This window comes from Oreochromis aureus, linkage group 8, assembly GCF_013358895.1.
Source record: "Oreochromis aureus strain Israel breed Guangdong linkage group 8, ZZ_aureus, whole genome shotgun sequence".
Lineage (NCBI taxonomy): Eukaryota > Metazoa > Chordata > Actinopteri > Cichliformes > Cichlidae > Oreochromis > Oreochromis aureus.
The window spans coordinates 24,974,767-24,994,824 of NC_052949.1; the positions used below are offsets into that span (position 1 = coordinate 24,974,767).

At 39.6% G+C, this 20,058-nt stretch overlaps 2 long non-coding RNA genes across 2 annotated transcripts; both read right to left on the reverse strand.

Moving 5' to 3' along the window:
• Positions 1-167: 167 nt before the first annotated feature.
• Positions 168-4,603, reverse strand: LOC120441442. The gene is made up of 3 exons (XR_005614091.1): positions 3,822-4,603; positions 1,118-1,266; positions 168-1,027 (listed from the first exon to the last, which is right to left on the reverse strand). It is a non-coding gene; the product is annotated as an uncharacterized LOC120441442 (long non-coding RNA).
• Positions 4,604-5,605: 1,002 nt separating this feature from the next.
• LOC116330271 lies at positions 5,606-9,940 on the reverse strand. Its single transcript, XR_005614092.1, has 3 exons — positions 9,729-9,940; positions 8,530-8,610; positions 5,606-5,969 (listed from the first exon to the last, which is right to left on the reverse strand). It is a non-coding gene; the product is annotated as an uncharacterized LOC116330271 (long non-coding RNA).
• Positions 9,941-20,058: the final 10,118 nt, after the last annotated feature.

Here is a 20,058-nt window from a genome sequence, read left to right on the forward strand (position 1 = left end):
ATAATGAAATATAACCATGGTCTGGCAACACATAACAATGTCAAAATAAGTCACAACAATAAACAACAAATAAGGGGGTAATTGGTTTTCTTACAAAACTAACATGTAGCTTTTTCAACCTGCTACACAAACATTTTGTGTAGCAGGTGTTACCACAGGTGAATTGATTCTTCGGCGTCTCTAGGACGCCTCTTTTAGTGAGTAAACCCCACCCTATTCTCTCTACATTACCTCCAGTGATCTCTCCACATTGCCAAGTGACAGCGCTGATGTACTGATGGTGGATGTATGTGGGAGCAAAGCTATGCGAACACACAAATTCTAAGTACGAATACCAAAAACCCCCAACTTTAGCTTTTAGATATGATACTTTATCTCCTAATTTTATATTTTTACCATTTCAGATACATTTTTTTTTACAGTGATACAAATTTATTATTATTATTATTGTTGTTAATTTATTTCAAACATGTAAACAATATACAGGTACATTTAGTAAATAAAATAAGAGAAAAAATACTATACAAAAGTCAATACATTTCAATCTCTGACCATTTAAAAAGTCTACTGCAACCTATCTTCTTAAACTTGAAAAGAGGATAGATTCTTTTTGTTTTCACTTTCTAAAATAATTTTACAATTGCTGTGAAACATCCATAACACTGTACATATCAGCACACGTGCAAAATTTAGTTCAAGTTAAAGCTTTAATCCTGAAAAACAGATTTAATGTGACTAAGTGTGACCCAAACACTGCGACGGGAGTTGTCTGAGTGAAGGTTCATCGTACTCATGCCCCACATCATTTCCTCATAAAGCGTTCATCATTCAAGATGCCGCAATATGAACAGGTCGGGTTAAAAAAAAAAAAAAAAAAAAAAAAAAAAAAAAAAGCATGTCGCTGATTGTAAACCCGTTCTTCTGATCATCTCTCTGCTGTCCATGGCAGGCTGCGTGTCTGAGGTGTTCACTGTTTCCAGCAACCTGCCAAACCTCATGTCAAGGCTGCATCATCATTGAATGTAGCCTAAAAAAAAACTGACATATTAAATTTGAAAACAGTTTAAAAAAAAACATTCTCATTCATAAATTTCATGTGAGAATCTCATTGGCTTACAGAATGATGATGTCACAAAGACATCTTAGAAGCTTTGATCCTTCTTTTTCCATAAATAGGGGTGAGGATCAGCAATTTTTGTCAGTTTGTTCACAGCAGTTGTGTTCGCAAACATCCCAGCATTCGAGCAGAGATACATTTGGTCACCCCTGCAAGAACCAAGTTTAACAGTAAACCGTTTGAGGAGACCTTTCACCTTTTCACGCTTTGAAGAAGAAAGAAGAACCAGCTATTTTATTTCATTATATTTTGAGGTGAAATCCGCTTTACTCTTCTAACTTTTAGTGTTAATCACTGTGATGGCATCAGAGATGTCTTTCAGCAATGTCCAGGACATGCTAGTCCCCAGAGGCTGGCTCTCCTCCAGAACCTCCAACTACCGAATTATAAGTGTTATCGGAGAAGGGACTTATGGCACAGTTGCCAAATGTGTCAAAATGGCTGACAGAAAGATTGTAGCCATTAAAATGATGAAGGATCAGGACCAAAAGACCCGTTTAAAAACCAAGAGCTGGCTGCCCTGCAAAAACTTAAAGCCTGTAACTCCAGCAAGTACAATATAGTTGAATGGTACCAGGCTTTTACAGTCTGTGGACATCTGTGCCTTGAATTTGAATTCCTCGAAAAAGTCTTCTTGACTTATTGGAAGAAAGATTTTATGAACCGCTCAGTTTAAAGGCTATTCGCCCCATCGTCATACAGATAGCTGTAGCTCTTAGCCACCTCAAGTCGATTGGAACAATCCACGCAGACTTGAAATTAGAAAACATAATGTTGGTGAAAAATCCCCAAGAGCCATACCGAATTAAAATAATTGACTTCGGTCTGGCCTGTGAGACCTCAGCTGCCGAGGTGGGCTCATACATTCAGTCACGTCCGTACCGGTCTCCGGAGATTATTCTGGGGCTTCCGTTTACAGAAGCCATAGACATATGGTCTCTGGGCTGCATAGCAGTGAGTTTATACACTGGTTCCTTGCTGTACCCTGGAGAAACTGAATATGCCATGTTAAGATACATAACGGAGACTCAAGGAGAACTCCCAGAGAAAATGTTAAACTGTGGGCAAGAGACTGCAAAATATTTCCGCAGAGAGTTCAATTCCGACAACATCTACCACTGGAAACTCAAGACACCTGAACAATATTTCCAGGAGTTTAGGATTGAGTTTGTTGACAATAGAGTTAAAAATTTGAAGTCTCTGGATGAACTCTTATATAACGACGTCATTGAAGATAAGGATTATGCAGATGCAACTGCAAAAGGTGTGATATCCTGATGTTTGTAGAAATGGTAAAGCACTTGCTTCACCTCGATCCCCAAAACGAATGACACCCAATCAGGTCCTTGACCATGCATTTGCAAAACTGACCCACCTTGCATGGATGCGCCAGAGTAGCTCCTACGTTGAGTCCTGCTATGAGCACATAAACTACTTAAAGACAAAGAAGAAAGAGACATCAGGACAGAGTCTCCACACCAGCAGGACAGAGTCTCCACACAAGCCCACCTCTGACACCAGACAATCTGCCCAAAGGAACTTCCCTCCTTCTGCAGCAGAGAGAAAAAACTAGTGATCCCCACAGCCAAAACGGTTCTACCCATTCAGCTCAGAGGAACAGCCACAACTTAGTCAGGCCCAGTCAGAGTAAAAATGCTGAGACAATTCCAACGAAAGCACAGTGTAAAAGAAAGCATCTGGAAGAAAATGAAAAGTATACGAGTGATCCAGATCTTAAAAGAAAAAAAGACTGATTGGAAAGATGTGCAGAGAAAAACACTGTACAAACATGAAAGGTCATATCATGACCAGCAGAAATGCCACTATTCTATGGCTCCATCCTGCTCAACCACTAGCTACAGGACACAAAATTCCATCTTGCCAATTAAGAGGAAGCCAGATGAAAACATCTTTGTGACGTCAAATAAGAGGACCAGAACCGACTCATGAAATGACAAGAGCCACACCTTTAACCACAGTTGGGCTGAGAACCACCGCTACAGAGAAGCAAAACAAAGACAGGCAAAGTAACAGGTAGAGGATTGGCAAAGGAGTGCCAAGTGGTCCGGGGTGAGATGGCGTGGTACTGACAGAGATGATCTGATGAGTAGTTCTTCTAATAACTATGATGGCCAGCACTAAGTCTCTCTCTTCTCTTCTCAATTTCTCCCTTCTCTATACTCTCTTTCCTCTCTTTCCATCACCCCCCCGACCGGTCGAGGCAGATGGCCGCCCCTCCCTGAGCCTGGTTCTGCCGGAGGTTTCTTCCTATTAAAAGGGAGTTTTTCCTTCCCACTGTCGCCAAAGTGCTTGCTCATAGGGGGTCACTTGATTGTTGGGGTTTTCGCCACAATACTGCAGGGTTTTCACCTTACAGTATAAAGCGCTTTCACGCAACTTTTGTTGTGAACTGGCATCATAGAAAAATTGGCATAGAAACTGAAATGAATAATTTCATTTTTTGAAATAAAAATAGAGACATCAACATCAAAAATAAAAAATAAAAAAATAAATAAAAGTCTCTTTCAGATTTTTTTTTAATTTAGATTTGTTTTCTGGAGATTTTAAGTTAGAATCTTGGAGAAATGACTTACATATCAATACTTCTGAGGCTACATGGAAGTCAATTTGTGTAAAATCACAAAACAATTGATTAATAGTAACCTCAAGCTATTAGATTACAACTGGATCATGCAAATGTTACCTGCACCAGATCTAGGGGAATCTGGACCGGCAGCAAGCGGCACACAGGCTAGAGAGCACTGCGTAGCCAAGTATGAGCAAACTGTGGATTAATAGAGAGGACACCGAAGTTAGCGTCTTGCTCAGGCCGGAGCTCATTTATTTCTCCACATATACACAATACAAATCACACTAGACCATGCATTCTTCCCATAAAATAACATAGTTGATAAACAAAAATAAAGTTACAAAAAGCATTCTCTCAAAAGCAAAATAAATACAAACTAATTCAAAATAACTTTACATACTCACAACTTAAACAAAACACTCATGGTTAAAGCATAACAACATACCGAAATAACCCATCTCACATTCACACAACCTGTCCCCACATTCGCGCCATATACGCTATCACTTTTGAACATGGCGTCCCCTGAACGCAACACAACATGGCGGCAGACGACTCCAAACGTTGTTTCACCAACGAAAGCCTTTCCCCTTAATACATGTACTCAGTACTGCTTGGCTAACACTAAAACAGTACAACACATTTTCTGAAGTCGCAGGTTGCCACTGTCATGGCATATACTTATAGTGCTACGTAGCATTATAGCATTATGCCGATGATACACTAATACTCATTACAACAAAATACCACAAAACAACATCATCACAATCATCTCAAAATATAGCCGAACAGTTGTTACTCAACTTACATGACATTTAGAACCAGTTTGGTAACATAAAAGTTTGTTTGTCAGTACCTGTGGATTAATAGAGAGGACACCGAAGTTAGCGTCTTGCTCAGGCGGGAGCTCATTTATTTCTGAGCTGCGCATGCGCAGAGCCTATCGCTAGAGTCTCTCTGGTAGTTCCACAGCAGTGCAAGATCACCATCTACTGGCATAATGAAATATAACCATGGTCTGGCAACACATAACAATGTCAAAATAAGTCACAACAATAAACAACAAATAAGGGGTAATTGGTTTTCTTACAAAAACTAACATGTAGCTTTTTCAACCTGCTACACAAACATTTTGTGTAGCAGGTGTTACCACAGGTGAAATTGATTCTTCGGCGTCTCTAGGACGCCTCTTTTTTAGTGAGTAAACCCCACCCTATTCTCTCTACATTACCTCCAGTGATCTCTCCACATTGCCAAGTGACAGCGCTGATGTACTGATGGTGGATGTATGTGGGAGCAAAGCTATCTTGAACACACAAATTCTAAGTACGAATACCAAAAACCCCAACTTTAGCTTTTAGATATGATACTTTATCTCCTAATTTTATATTTTTACCATTTCAGATACATTTTTTTTTTACAGTGATACAAATTTATTATTATTATTATTGTTGTTAATTTATTTCAAACATGTAAACAATATACAGGTACATTTAGTAAATAAAATAAGAGAAAAAATACTATACAAAAGTCAATACATTTCAATCTCTGACCATTTAAAAGTCTACTGCAACCTATCTTCTTAAACTTGAAAAGAGGATAGATTCTTTTTGTTTTCACTTTCTAAAATAATTTTACAATTGCTGTGAAACATCCATAACACTGTACATATCAGCACACGTGCAAAATTTAGTTCAAGTTAAAGCTTTAATCCTGAAAAACAGATTTAATGTGACTAAGTGTGACCCAAACACTGCGACGGGGGTTGTCTGAGTGAAGGTTCATCGTACTCATGCCCCACATCATTTCCTCATAAAGCGTTCATCATTCAAGATGCCGCAATATGAACAGGTCGGGTTAAAAAAAAAAAAAAAAAAAAAAAAAAAAAAAAATGTCGCTGATTGTAAACCCGTTCTTCTGATCATCTCTCTGCTGTCCATGGCAGGCTGCGTGTCTGAGGTGTTCACTGTTTCCAGCAACCTGCCAAACCTCATGTCAAGGCTGCATCATCATTGAATGTAGCCTAAGAAAAACTGACATATTAAATTTGAAAACAGTTTAAAAAAAAAACATTCTCATTCATAAATTTCATGTGAGAATCTCATTGGCTTACAGAATGATGATGTCACAAAGACATCTTAGAAGCTTTGATCCTTCTTTTTCCATAAATAGGGGTGAGGATCAGCAATTTTTGTCAGTTTGTTCACAGCAGTTGTGTTCGCAAACATCCCAGCATTCGAGCAGAGATACATTTGGTCACCCCTGCAAGAACCAAGTTTAACAGTAAACCGTTTGAGGAGACCTTTCACCTTTTCACGCTTTGAAGAAGAAAGAAGAAGAACCAGCTATTTTATTTCATTATATTTTGAGGTGAAATCCGCTTTACTCTTCTAACTTTTAGTGTTAATCACTGTGATGGCATCAGAGATGTCTTTCAGCAATGTCCAGGACATGCTAGTCCCCAGAGGCTGGCTCTCCTCCAGAACCTCCAACTACCGAATTATAAGTGTTATCGGAGAAGGGACTTATGGCACAGTTGCCAAATGTGTCAAAATGGCTGACAGAAAGATTGTAGCCATTAAAATGATGAAGGATCAGGACCAAAAGACCCGTTTAAAAACCAAGAGCTGGCTGCCCTGCAAAAACTTAAAGCCTGTAACTCCAGCAAGTACAATATAGTTGAATGGTACCAGGCTTTTACAGTCTGTGGACATCTGTGCCTTGAATTTGAATTCCTCGAAAAAGTCTTCTTGACTTATTGGAAGAAAGATTTTGCGAACCGCTCAGTTTAAAGGCTATTCGCCCCATCGTCATACAGATAGCTGTAGCTCTTAGCCACCTCAAGTCGATTGGAACAATCCACGCAGACTTGAAATTAGAAAACATAATGTTGGTGAAAAATCCCCAAGAGCCATACCGAATTAAAATAATTGACTTCGGTCTGGCCTGTGAGACCTCAGCTGCCGAGGTGGGCTCATACATTCAGTCACGTCCGTACCGGTCTCCGGAGATTATTCTGGGGCTTCCGTTTACAGAAGCCATAGACATATGGTCTCTGGGCTGCATAGCAGTGAGTTTATACACTGGTTCCTTGCTGTACCCTGGAGAAACTGAATATGCCATGTTAAGATACATAACGGAGACTCAAGGAGAACTCCCAGAGAAAATGTTAAACTGTGGGCAAGAGACTGCAAAATATTTCCGCAGAGAGTTCAATTCCGACAACATCTACCACTGGAAACTCAAGACACCTGAACAATATTTCCAGGAGTTTAGGATTGAGTTTGTTGACAATAGAGTTAAAAATTTGAAGTCTCTGGATGAACTCTTATATAACGACGACGTCATTGAAGATAAGGATTATGCAGATGCAACTGCAAAAGGTGTGATATCCTGATGTTTGTAGAAATGGTAAAGCACTTGCTTCACCTCGATCCCCAAAAACGAATGACACCCAATCAGGTCCTTGACCATGCATTTGCAAAACTGACCCACCTTGCATGGATGCGCCAGAGTAGCTCCTACGTTGAGTCCTGCTATGAGCACATAAACTACTTAAAGACAAAGAAGAAAGAGACATCAGGACAGAGTCTCCACACCAGCAGGACAGAGTCTCCACACAAGCCCACCTCTGACACCAGACAATCTGCCCAAAGGAACTTCCCTCCTTCTGCAGCAGAGAGAAAAAAACTAGTGATCCCCCACAGCCAAAACGGTTCTACCCATTCAGCTCAGAGGAACAGCCACAACTTAGTCAGGCCCAGTCAGAGTAAAAATGCTGAGACAATTCCAACGAAAGCACAGTGTAAAAGAAAGCATCTGGAAGAAAATGAAAAGTATACGAGTGATCCAGATCTTAAAAGAAAAAAGACTGATTGGAAAGATGTGCAGAGAAAAACACTGTACAAACATGAAAGGTCATATCATGACCAGCAGAAATGCCACTATTCTATGGCTCCATCCTGCTCAACCACTAGCTACAGGACACAAAATTCCATCTTGCCAATTAAGAGGAAGCCAGATGAAAACATCTTTGTGACGTCAAATAAGAGGACCAGAACCGACTCATGAAAATGACAAGAGCCACACCTTTAACCACAGTTGGGCTGAGAACCACCGCTACAGAGAAGCAAAACAAAGACAGGCAAAGTAACAGGTAGAGGATTGGCAAAGGAGTGCCAAGTGGTCCGGGTGAGATGGCGTGGTACTGACAGAGATGATCTGATGAGTAGTTCTTCTAATAACTATGATGGCCAGCACTAAGTCTCTCTCTCTCTTCTCAATTTCTCCCTTCTCTATACTCTCTTTCCTCTCTTTCCATCACCCCCCCGACCGGTCGAGGCAGATGGCCGCCCCTCCCTGAGCCTGGTTCTGCCGGAGGTTTCTTCCTATTAAAAGGGAGTTTTTCCTTCCCACTGTCGCCAAAGTGCTTGCTCATAGGGGGTCACTTGATTGTTGGGGTTTTCGCCACAATACTGCAGGGTTTTCACCTTACAGTATAAAGCGCTTTCACGCAACTTTTGTTGTGAACTGGCATCATAGAAAAATTGGCATAGAAACTGAAATGAATAATTTCATTTTTTGAAATAAAAATAGAGACATCAACATCAAAAATAAAAAAAAAAAAAATAAAAGTCTCTTTCAGATTTTTTTTTTAATTTAGATTTGTTTTCTGGAGATTTTAAGTTAGAATCTTGGAGAAATGACTTACATATCAATACTTCTGAGGCTACATGGAAGTCAATTTGTGTAAAATCACAAAAACAATTGATTAATAGTAACCTCAAGCTATTAGATTACAACTGGATCATGCAAATGTTACCTGCACCAGATCTAGGGGAATCTGGACCGGCAGCAAGCGGCACACAGGCTAGAGAGCACTGCGTAGCCAAGTATGAGCAAACTGTGGATTAATAGAGAGGACACCGAAGTTAGCGTCTTGCTCAGGCCGGAGCTCATTTATTTCTCCACATATACACAATACAAATCACACTAGACCATGCATTCTTCCCATAAAATAACATAGTTGATAAACAAATAAAGTTACAAAAAGCATTCTCTCAAAAGCAAAATAAATACAAACTAATTCAAAATAACTTTACATACTCACAACTTAAACAAAACACTCGCGGTTAAAGCATAACAACATACCGAAATAACCCATCTCACATTCACACAACCTGTCCCCACATTCGCGCCATATACGCTATCACTTTTGAACATGGCGTCCCCTGAACGCAACACAACATGGCGGCAGACGACTCCAAACGTTGTTTCACCAACGAAAGCCTTTCCCCTTAATACATGTACTCAGTACTGCTTGGCTAACACTAAAACAAACAGTACAACACATTTTCTGAAGTCGCAGGTTGCCACTGTCATGGCATATACTTATAGTGCTACGTAGCATTATAGCATTATGCCGATTAGGGCTGCCACGATTAGTCGACTAGTCACGATTACGTCGACTATTAAAATCGTCGACGACTAATTTAATAGTCGACGCGTCGTTTGAAGCTTTGTAAGATCCCAAAAGACGCAGGAATAAGTAGTAGTATTTAAGAGTGTAATAACGGACTGAAACAGAAGATGGCAGCACTGCATGTACAAGGATGCCAGCTGCCGTTAAACCCCGAAGAAGAAGAAACTGTGTTCCAGAATTCATAGCGCGGCCCAGCGCAGTTGTCAACAATGGCGGCAGCTAGTTAGTTTTAATATTACAATTATTATTCTTTCTGGGTCACAAAATAAACGTTTAACATATTTTCAGGTGTACATTTTACGTCCAATGGATGCATGATCTGATTAGTCGACTAATCGCAAAAATAATCGGTGACTAGTCGACTATCAAAATAATCGTTTGTGGCAGCCCTAATGCCGATGATACACTAATACTCATTACAACAAAATACCACAAAACAACATCATCACAATCATCTCAAAATATAGCCGAACAGTTGTTACTCAACTTACATGACATTTAGAACCAGTTTGGTAACATAAAAGTTTGTTTGTCAGTACCTGTGGATTAATAGAGAGGACACCGAAGTTAGCGTCTTGCTCAGGCCGGAGCTCATTTATTTCTGAGCTGCGCATGCGCAGAGCCTATCGCTAGAGTCTCTCTGGTAGTTCCACAGCAGTGCAAGATCACCATCTACTGGCATAATGAAATATAACCATGGTCTGGCAACACATAACAATGTCAAAATAAGTCACAACAATAAACAACAAATAAGGGGTAATTGGTTTTCTTACAAAAACTAACATGTAGCTTTTTCAACCTGCTACACAAACATTTTGTGTAGCAGGTGTTACCACAGGTGAAATTGATTCTTCGGCGTCTCTAGGACGCTCTTTTAGTGAGTAAACCCCACCCTATTCTCTCTACATTACCTCCAGTGATCTCTCCACATTGCCAAGTGACAGCGCTGATGTACTGATGGTGGATGTATGTGGGAGCAAAGCTATCTTAACACACACAAATCTAAGTACGAATACCAAAACCCCCAACTTTAGCTTTTAGATATGATACTTTATCTCCTAATTTTATATTTTTACCATTTCAGATACATTTTTTTTACAGTGATACAAATTTATTATTATTATTATTGTTGTTAATTTATTTCAAACATGTAAACAATATACAGGTACATTTAGTAAATAAAATAAGAGAAAAAATACTATACAAAAGTCAATACATTTCAATCTCTGACCATTTAAAAAGTCTACTGCAACCTATCTTCTTAAACTTGAAAAGAGGATAGATTCTTTTGTTTTCACTTTCTAAAATAATTTTACAATTGCTGTGAAACATCCATAACACTGTACATATCAGCACACGTGCAAAATTTAGTTCAAGTTAAAGCTTTAATCCTGAAAAACAGATTTAATGTGACTAAGTGTGACCCAAACACTGCGACGGGAGTTGTCTGAGTGAAGGTTCATCGTACTCATGCCCCACATCATTTCCTCATAAAGCGTTCATCATTCAAGATGCCGCAATATGAACAGGTCGGGTTAAAAAAAAAAAAAAAAAAAAAAAAAAAAAAAAAAGCATGTCGCTGATTGTAAACCCGTTCTTCTGATCATCTCTCTGCTGTCCATGGCAGGCTGCGTGTCTGAGGTGTTCACTGTTTCCAGCAACCTGCCAAACCTCATGTCAAGGCTGCATCATCATTGAATGTAGCCTAAGAAAAACTGACATATTAAATTTGAAAACAGTTTAAAAAAAAAACATTCTCATTCATAAATTTCATGTGAGAATCTCATTGGCTTACAGAATGATGATGTCACAAAGACATCTTAGAAGCTTTGATCCTTCTTTTTCCATAAATAGGGGTGAGGATCAGCAATTTTTGTCAGTTTGTTCACAGCAGTTGTGTTCGCAAACATCCCAGCATTCGAGCAGAGATACATTTGGTCACCCCTGCAAGAACCAAGTTTAACAGTAAACCGTTTGAGGAGACCTTTCACCTTTTCACGCTTTGAAGAAGAAAGAAGAACCAGCTATTTTATTTCATTATATTTTGAGGTGAAATCCGCTTTACTCTTCTAACTTTTAGTGTTAATCACTGTGATGGCATCAGAGATGTCTTTCAGCAATGTCCAGGACATGCTAGTCCCCAGAGGCTGGCTCTCCTCCAGAACCTCCAACTACCGAATTATAAGTGTTATCGGAGAAGGGACTTATGGCACAGTTGCCAAATGTGTCAAAATGGCTGACAGAAAGATTGTAGCCATTAAAATGATGAAGGATCAGGACCAAAAGACCCGTTTAAAAACCAAGAGCTGGCTGCCCTGCAAAAACTTAAAGCCTGTAACTCCAGCAAGTACAATATAGTTGAATGGTACCAGGCTTTTACAGTCTGTGGACATCTGTGCCTTGAATTTGAATTCCTCGAAAAAGTCTTCTTGACTTATTGGAAGAAAGATTTTGCGAACCGCTCAGTTTAAAGGCTATTCGCCCCATCGTCATACAGATAGCTGTAGCTCTTAGCCACCTCAAGTCGATTGGAACAATCCACGCAGACTTGAAATTAGAAAACATAATGTTGGTGAAAAATCCCCAAGAGCCATACCGAATTAAAATAATTGACTTCGGTCTGGCCTGTGAGACCTCAGCTGCCGAGGTGGGCTCATACATTCAGTCACGTCCGTACCGGTCTCCGGAGATTATTCTGGGGCTTCCGTTTACAGAAGCCATAGACATATGGTCTCTGGGCTGCATAGCAGTGAGTTTATACACTGGTTCCTTGCTGTACCCTGGAGAAACTGAATATGCCATGTTAAGATACATAACGGAGACTCAAGGAGAACTCCCAGAGAAAATGTTAAACTGTGGGCAAGAGACTGCAAAATATTTCCGCAGAGAGTTCAATTCCGACAACATCTACCACTGGAAACTCAAGACACCTGAACAATATTTCCAGGAGTTTAGGATTGAGTTTGTTGACAATAGAGTTAAAAATTTGAAGTCTCTGGATGAACTCTTATATAACGACGTCATTGAAGATAAGGATTATGCAGATGCAACTGCAAAAGGTGTGATATCCTGATGTTTGTAGAAATGGTAAAGCACTTGCTTCACCTCGATCCCCAAAAACGAATGACACCCAATCAGGTCCTTGACCATGCATTTGCAAAACTGACCCACCTTGCATGGATGCGCCAGAGTAGCTCCTACGTTGAGTCCTGCTATGAGCACATAAACTACTTAAAGACAAAGAAGAAAGAGACATCAGGACAGAGTCTCCACACCAGCAGGACAGAGTCTCCACACAAGCCCACCTCTGACACCAGACAATCTGCCCAAAGGAACTTCCCTCCTTCTGCAGCAGAGAGAAAAAACTAGTGATCCCCACAGCCAAAACGGTTCTACCCATTCAGCTCAGAGGAACAGCCACAACTTAGTCAGGCCCAGTCAGAGTAAAAATGCTGAGACAATTCCAACGAAAGCACAGTGTAAAAGAAAGCATCTGGAAGAAAATGAAAAGTATACGAGTGATCCAGATCTTAAAAGAAAAAAGACTGATTGGAAAGATGTGCAGAGAAAAACACTGTACAAACATGAAAGGTCATATCATGACCAGCAGAAATGCCACTATTCTATGGCTCCATCCTGCTCAACCACTAGCTACAGGACACAAAATTCCATCTTGCCAATTAAGAGGAAGCCAGATGAAAACATCTTTGTGACGTCAAATAAGAGGACCAGAACCGACTGCGAAAATGACAAGAGCCACACCTTTAACCACAGTTGGGCTGAGAACCACCGCTACAGAGAAGCAAAACAAAGACAGGCAAAGTAACAGGTAGAGGATTGGCAAAGGAGTGCCAAGTGGTCCGGTGAGATGGGGGTACTGACAGAGATGATCTGATGAGTAGTTCTTCTAATAACTATGATGGCCAGCACTAAGTCTCTCTCTTCTCTTCTCAATTTCTCCCTTCTCTATACTCTCTTTCCTCTCTTTCCATCACCCCCGACCGGTCGAGGCAGATGGCCGCCCTCCTGAGCCTGGTTCTGCCGGAGGTTTCTTCCTATTAAAGGGAGTTTTTCCTTCCCACTGTCGCCAAAGTGCTTGCTCATAGGGGGTCACTTGATTGTTGGGGTTTTCGCCACAATACTGCAGGGTTTTCACCTTACAGTATAAAGCGCTTTCACGCAACTTTTGTTGTGAACTGGCATCATAGAAAAATTGGCATAGAAACTGAAATGAATAATTTCATTTTTGAAATAAAATAGAGACATCAACATCAAAAATAAAAATAAAAAATAAATAAAAGTCTCTTTCAGATTTTTTTTAATTTAGATTTGTTTTCTGGAGATTTTAAGTTAGAATCTTGGAGAAATGACTTACATATCAATACTTCTGAGGCTACATGGAAGTCAATTTGTGTAAAATCACACAAAACAATTGATTAATAGTAACCTCAAGCTATTAGATTACAACTGGATCATGCAAATGTTACCTGCACCAGATCTAGGGAATCTGGACCGGCAGCAAGCGGCACACAGGCTAGAGAGCACTGCGTAGCCAAGTATGAGCAAACTGTGGATTAATAGAGAGGACACCGAAGTTAGCGTCTTGCTCAGGCCGGAGCTCATTTATTTCTCCACATATACACAATACAAATCACACTAGACCATGCATTCTTCCCATAAAATAACATAGTTGATAAACAAAAATAAAGTTACAAAAAGCATTCTCTCAAAAGCAAAATAAATACAAACTAATTCAAAATAACTTTACATACTCACAACTTAAACAAAACACTCGCGGTTAAAGCATAACAACATACCGAAATAACCCATCTCACATTCACACAACCTGTCCCCACATTCGCGCCATATACGCTATCACTTTTGAACATGGCGTCCCCTGAACGCAACACAACATGGCGGCAGACGACTCCAAACGTTGTTTCACCAACGAAAGCCTTTCCCCTTAATACATGTACTCAGTACTGCTTGGCTAACACTAAAACAAACAGTACAACACATTTTCTGAAGTCGCAGGTTGCCACTGTCATGGCATATACTTATAGTGCTACGTAGCATTATAGCATTATGCCGATGATACACTAATACTCATTACAACAAAATACCACAAAACAACATCATCACAATCATCTCAAAATATAGCCGAACAGTTGTTACTCAACTTACATGACATTTAGAACCAGTTTGGTAACATAAAAGTTTGTTTGTCAGTACCTGTGGATTAATAGAGAGGACACCGAAGTTAGCGTCTTGCTCAGGCCGGAGCTCATTTATTTCTGAGCTGCGCATGCGCAGAGCCTATCGCTAGAGTCTCTCTGGTAGTTCCACAGCAGTGCAAGATCACCATCTACTGGCATAATGAAATATAACCATGGTCTGGCAACACATAACAATGTCAAAATAAGTCACAACAATAAACAACAAATAAGGGGGTAATTGGTTTTCTTACAAAAACTAACATGTAGCTTTTTCCAACCTGCTACACAAACATTTTGTGTAGCAGGTGTTACCACAGGTGAAATTGAACAAATATAACAACAGAATTCCAGATACATGTTTTAAATGTGGGGAAGCCTGTCGGACATTTTTCCACTGTATATGGGAATGCAGAATTGTCCGCACATTTTGGCAGGAGGTGATGAGCAAAATAAACCAAATTTTAACTACAATGATTGCTTTAGATGCAGAAATGTTGCTTCTACATATTTATTCTAAAATCTTAAACTAAGAGTGTTACGGTTTGCCAGGGCAAGCCGTGGGGATGTTGGAGAAAGGACCCAAACGCTGGACTTGGTGCAATGAACAGTGCGTTTATTTACAGTGAGGTAATTGTACACCACACAATAAATCTCCAGTGTGCTCCCTCAACTCCTGTGTTGTGCCTTCTCCTAAGTGCTGGTATTCCGTGGTCTCTGCTCCCGTGCGTCCTGCTGTCCTGTGTCCCGCTCCCCTCCTGAGGAAAAAACAACAGACGCAGTCGTTACGGCACCAACTCCAGCAGGCATACACTTAACAGTAGTGATGGGTCCTGCAACACTGACGCACCGACGCTTGTATCAAGCTCACCTAGTGAAGCCTGTATCGGTGCGTGCGTCGCTTTAAGAAAAAGTCACGTGATCGATACAGCTGCTGTATCGCTCATTGCCAACGCGCCAAACTGTGTTTAAAAAGTACCGCATCCGCATCTGCCAACGGAATGAGTCGCCACAAAAAAAAAAAAAAAAACACGAAATTACTCTCGCAAAGATTAAAAATACACATCTCTCCATAACAAAATGGAGCCCGAAAGAAAAAGAAATGTTTCTGCTGTGTGGGATCATTTTGATCTTTTAACTGGAAATAAGGTAATAGTTTGTCTGTCTTTGTTTCAGTGTAATCTATCAGAACACCTCCTCAGTGTTTAGGCATTACAGAGCCAAACATGAAAATGAGGCGACAAACACACCGAGAATGAACACAGGTCGGCCTATATAGACACTGAACAGCTTTATCATATATTTTTTTTATTATGCGTTTTATTATTTTGAAATCAAGCATCTAGGAAGACTGCTCTGGGCCAGGCAGTCCTGAATTTCATTATAAAGGACTGCCAACCCCTTAGTATTGTGGAGTGTGTCGGAGAGAAACATCCCGAGATCAGAGGATCCTTTAACGTACTGGGGGAATAGGAAGACATCAGAACCTTTTCCACCTAGCTTTACAGTTTGTGTACCCCAGCTTCATCTGTGCCTGTGAGTTTTCCAAAGCTGGGGAAATGGTGCCAAAAAACCCCCAAAAACCCCCGCAATAGACTGAATGCAAAAACAATGGATAAACTTATTTTCTGGATAGAAATTTATAATAAACTCTGAGTCAATTACATTTAAATGGGTAATATTATATTCACAATACTTTCATTTTAATTTTCACTTAGTGTCATTCACAATATATTTTATAGATGTCTACAATATTTGAAATGTAAAAGATATAAAATGATTCCATGGAAAGTACAATACCTTAGTGTACAAGTATGACGAGGTCATTGAATCGTCTGTTGTGAGTCTCAAGTAAGTTGCCTGCAATGATATTTAAGGTCCAGCAGGTGTCAGTATGGAGCACAACAGCAACACTGTGTCGACACAGTATCGATACAGTTTGGGGAATGTGCTGAAACGCTTCATGAGGCCTCATCTACCCATCACTACTTAACAGCACTTGAAACACTGACATGGAGTCTAACTCAATGATCCTGCACCGGAGGAAGCTCCATCGTTCTGTTAAGTAGCTCCCCCGACGAGCCTGATCAGTAGCAGGTGTGTGAGAACCTAGGCGTGACCAGCAGCTGGCAGGGCCACACCCACCAGACCTGGGAGTGTCACTGCTACACACACACACACACACACACACACCAGCATGGAACACAAGAACACAGTAAAGTCCAGCAAACATACATCCAATACTATAATAATAATAATAATAATAATAATAATAATAATAATAATAATAAAGGTCCACACTGCTCACGGACCGAGTCCCAGGAACTGGGTCCGTGACAAAGAGCTCATCAGGGGGTCACTTGATTGATGAGGTTTTCTCCACAATACTGGAGGGTTTTCATTTCAAAAAAATTAAAATGAACAATTTCATTTTTTGAAATAAAGACATCTACATCAAAAAGCGAAGTAAAAAAATAAAAAAATAAAAGTCTCTTTCAGATTGTGTTGTTTAGATTTGTTTTCTGGATTTTTTTAAGGAATTACTGAACTGTGTGCACTGATGCTTTAAAACCAAAGCAGTTCATAATGGCCATACTTGCCTTAAACTCACAGGGAGATTACAAACATATGATCTAAAGCCAACAAATTATTATTGATACACACATTTTTAACATATTGCACAAGGCAGATTTTTGCTGTTATTTGAGAGGTTTCCATTAAAATGGGTTCAAAAGAACGAAACCAATATGCTTGAATACATGTGGACTACTTGCTTTAAAAATCTAACATTTCAGCCTGTAAACTCTATCATATAATAAGGCAGTAAACAAGTGTACATATAATGAACTATATACTTTTTTTTTACCTTATCATAATATGTTTTATTTTTATTTTTGAGCTATATATTAAAATATTAAAGTTAAATTAAATTAAAATAATCCCACAGTGTATGTTTGAATTTGAAGTTTACAGAATAAGGTGTATATTCAATTTACTGGTAAAAACTGCCTCAAGCTCCCAGAATGCATTGCTGTTTACAGAATGTAAAATCATGTAACTTTTACAGCAGTCCATTAAAGTGTAGATATGATCATAGAATGAAACCGTCGTGTGAACAAAAGGGCTTTTTGTTTGTGTTTTTATTTGATTTCATTTCATCCCATCTACAAACGTCTAAACAATTTCACGGGTGCCTTACCACAAGTTACTGTCCTATTCAGAGTTTCCTACAAAGGGTTGTGAAACAGACTTACTTTGTCCAGGAAGGATCAGCAGCATAATAAAATATATGACATACATCCCAGGCCCAGATATCACTTTGTCTTTTTCCCTCTGAGAAAGCTCCCTGAATATACTGATGCCTTCTGCTGAATCATGTTACAACAGCAGATTTCTGCAGCTGAGTGCAGAGGGAGGTTTGTACTGAGCGAGACAAGAGGATGTAAAAGGTACAGTCTCATATGAGCTGCACACCTGTGCTTAAACAAATGCAAGTCATACTCCCACATTTTAAATAATACAAATATTTGACACCAGATCATATGCGTATAATCACAAGAAGTAAAAATGTGTGGAGCGGACCATTTATCACAGGGCATGCTTTTATTTACCAGTGAAAGCATGGGTGAACGTCTTACTGAGTATTGGAAGAGCTGGCACCTTTTCTGCATCGGTTAACAGGCAAACATATTTATTTTAGTAAGGAAAAAAACAAAATGCTGAATATAATGGAACACAATGTGATATTGTGGTATAAATTAGACCTTTTTGAAGAAAGAGGAACACAGCTGTACTTCAGTGTGGTTATGCAATAGTTTGGCCAGTATGTTTCCTTTATAAAAGAGGTCTCCATGTCACTATAAGTTGCTTGGTTTCCTTGAAACACAATGATACAGTCTTGTCAGTAGCATGTTAAAAAAGCTAGACTTGATTGATGATTATTATTCATCTGATCTGATGATGTTAGAGCCATAGTCTCAGTCATTTTTATATGTATAGGAGATGTAACTTTCTAAAGGCCAGCAGCAGGTGGCTCCTCTGGTTGCAAAAAAGCATTCTGAGCTGAATATTTACTCACAATCTACATTTACGATGTCATAAAATATGATGCAACATTACAAAGCGAGGCGAAAAAACCCCACCTGCCGTTACAGTGAGTCAGTCCCATCCCAGCTTCTGACAGCCTCAATAAAAGATTTACAGTATGATCATAACCAGTGACCTACTCGCTACAGGGCTATTGCATGACATGGCATTTTTAATATTCAGTCCACTGTCCTTTATAGCCCTTTATGCCAGAGTGGCAGATTAAATGTACGAGTTCTAAGCAAAGGAGATTTACAGTAGGAGAAAACAGCCTTCTGATTCTTACCCAAAATATAACCAGAAGTCAGTAGAGAGGGAAGGGAATTCACTAACCCACAGATTGTACCTATAATAATGACGTAAACTGTCAGTACTGGCAAACTTACATAATGTCAGGGTCATTCATTATATCTGGATTTTTTTTAACCTGAGGGTTAGAAAGGTTTTGCAGTGTGGATGTGTTTGTTGTGTTTGCATCCAGCGTGATTTCGGCTGTGGTCTTTGGCTCTGGTTGTGACAGTAAAACATCCACTACTGTGACTGTTAGTGAGACATTTGTCCATTCTTCTGACGCAGCTCCCAAGTCATCTTCCAAGCACCTGGATGACTGATATCGATGCTAAATGAGTCTCTGGATTGAGGGAGTAAGGATGATGATAGAAGGAACTGATTTTGAACTAAGTTATGATGTGATATTTAGAATCCCCATATATCACTCCATATATAGTTTTATCTTGTCAATGCAAACAGTGGCAGAAAGAAACAGCTTTGAATAACTCTATACAGCATTATTAGTACTTTGACCTTCAAATCCATCTATTGAAGGAGAGGTCAGAGGTCAAATATGACATATTTTAAATCTTTAAATGTTGACAATACTTACCTCACTTGTAAGACTCGTAGTTTATCAGTTATAAGCCTCTTTCTCATTTTTCAACCAATAAATCATTGAGTTCACCTTGAAGACCTAGTCAAATTAACATTTAGTCATTATATAATTTAGTTAACACTCTGACCCCTCACTACGCCCCTACAAAGTTTTATCAGAATTCAGACAAAAACAGGAAGCCCACAGGTCTTTGTCATGTCTGAATTATGTCTTCAACTCATTTGGAACTATAATTAAGTACTGATTTTATGGGTGCTGGTTTAGCTCAGTTTGTTGAACGGGTGCCATGTCATATGGCTGAGAGCAGCCGGCCCGGGTTTGAGTCCAACCTGCGGCCCTTTGCCGAATGTCTTCCCCCTTTTCTCTCTGCCCTCGCTTTCCTGTTGTTTCTTCACTGATCTATCTGATAAAGCTGAAGAATAAAGCTGCTTTTATTATCGCATTCAGGGTAGAGCCAACAAGAGCAACCCATCTAGTAACGATCACTGAGTCATTCATTCTAAGGTCGTGGCAGAATTACAAGATGGTAATATTGTGGATAGGTCATATGATAGCTATACAGATTAGTGTGATTATCTAAGCTATGCAATGACAATGATGGCTATTCACTGCCATATGATTGAGCAACTACCCAACACCATAACTGACAACAGAAATAAGTGACAGGCAGCAGAAGGAAAC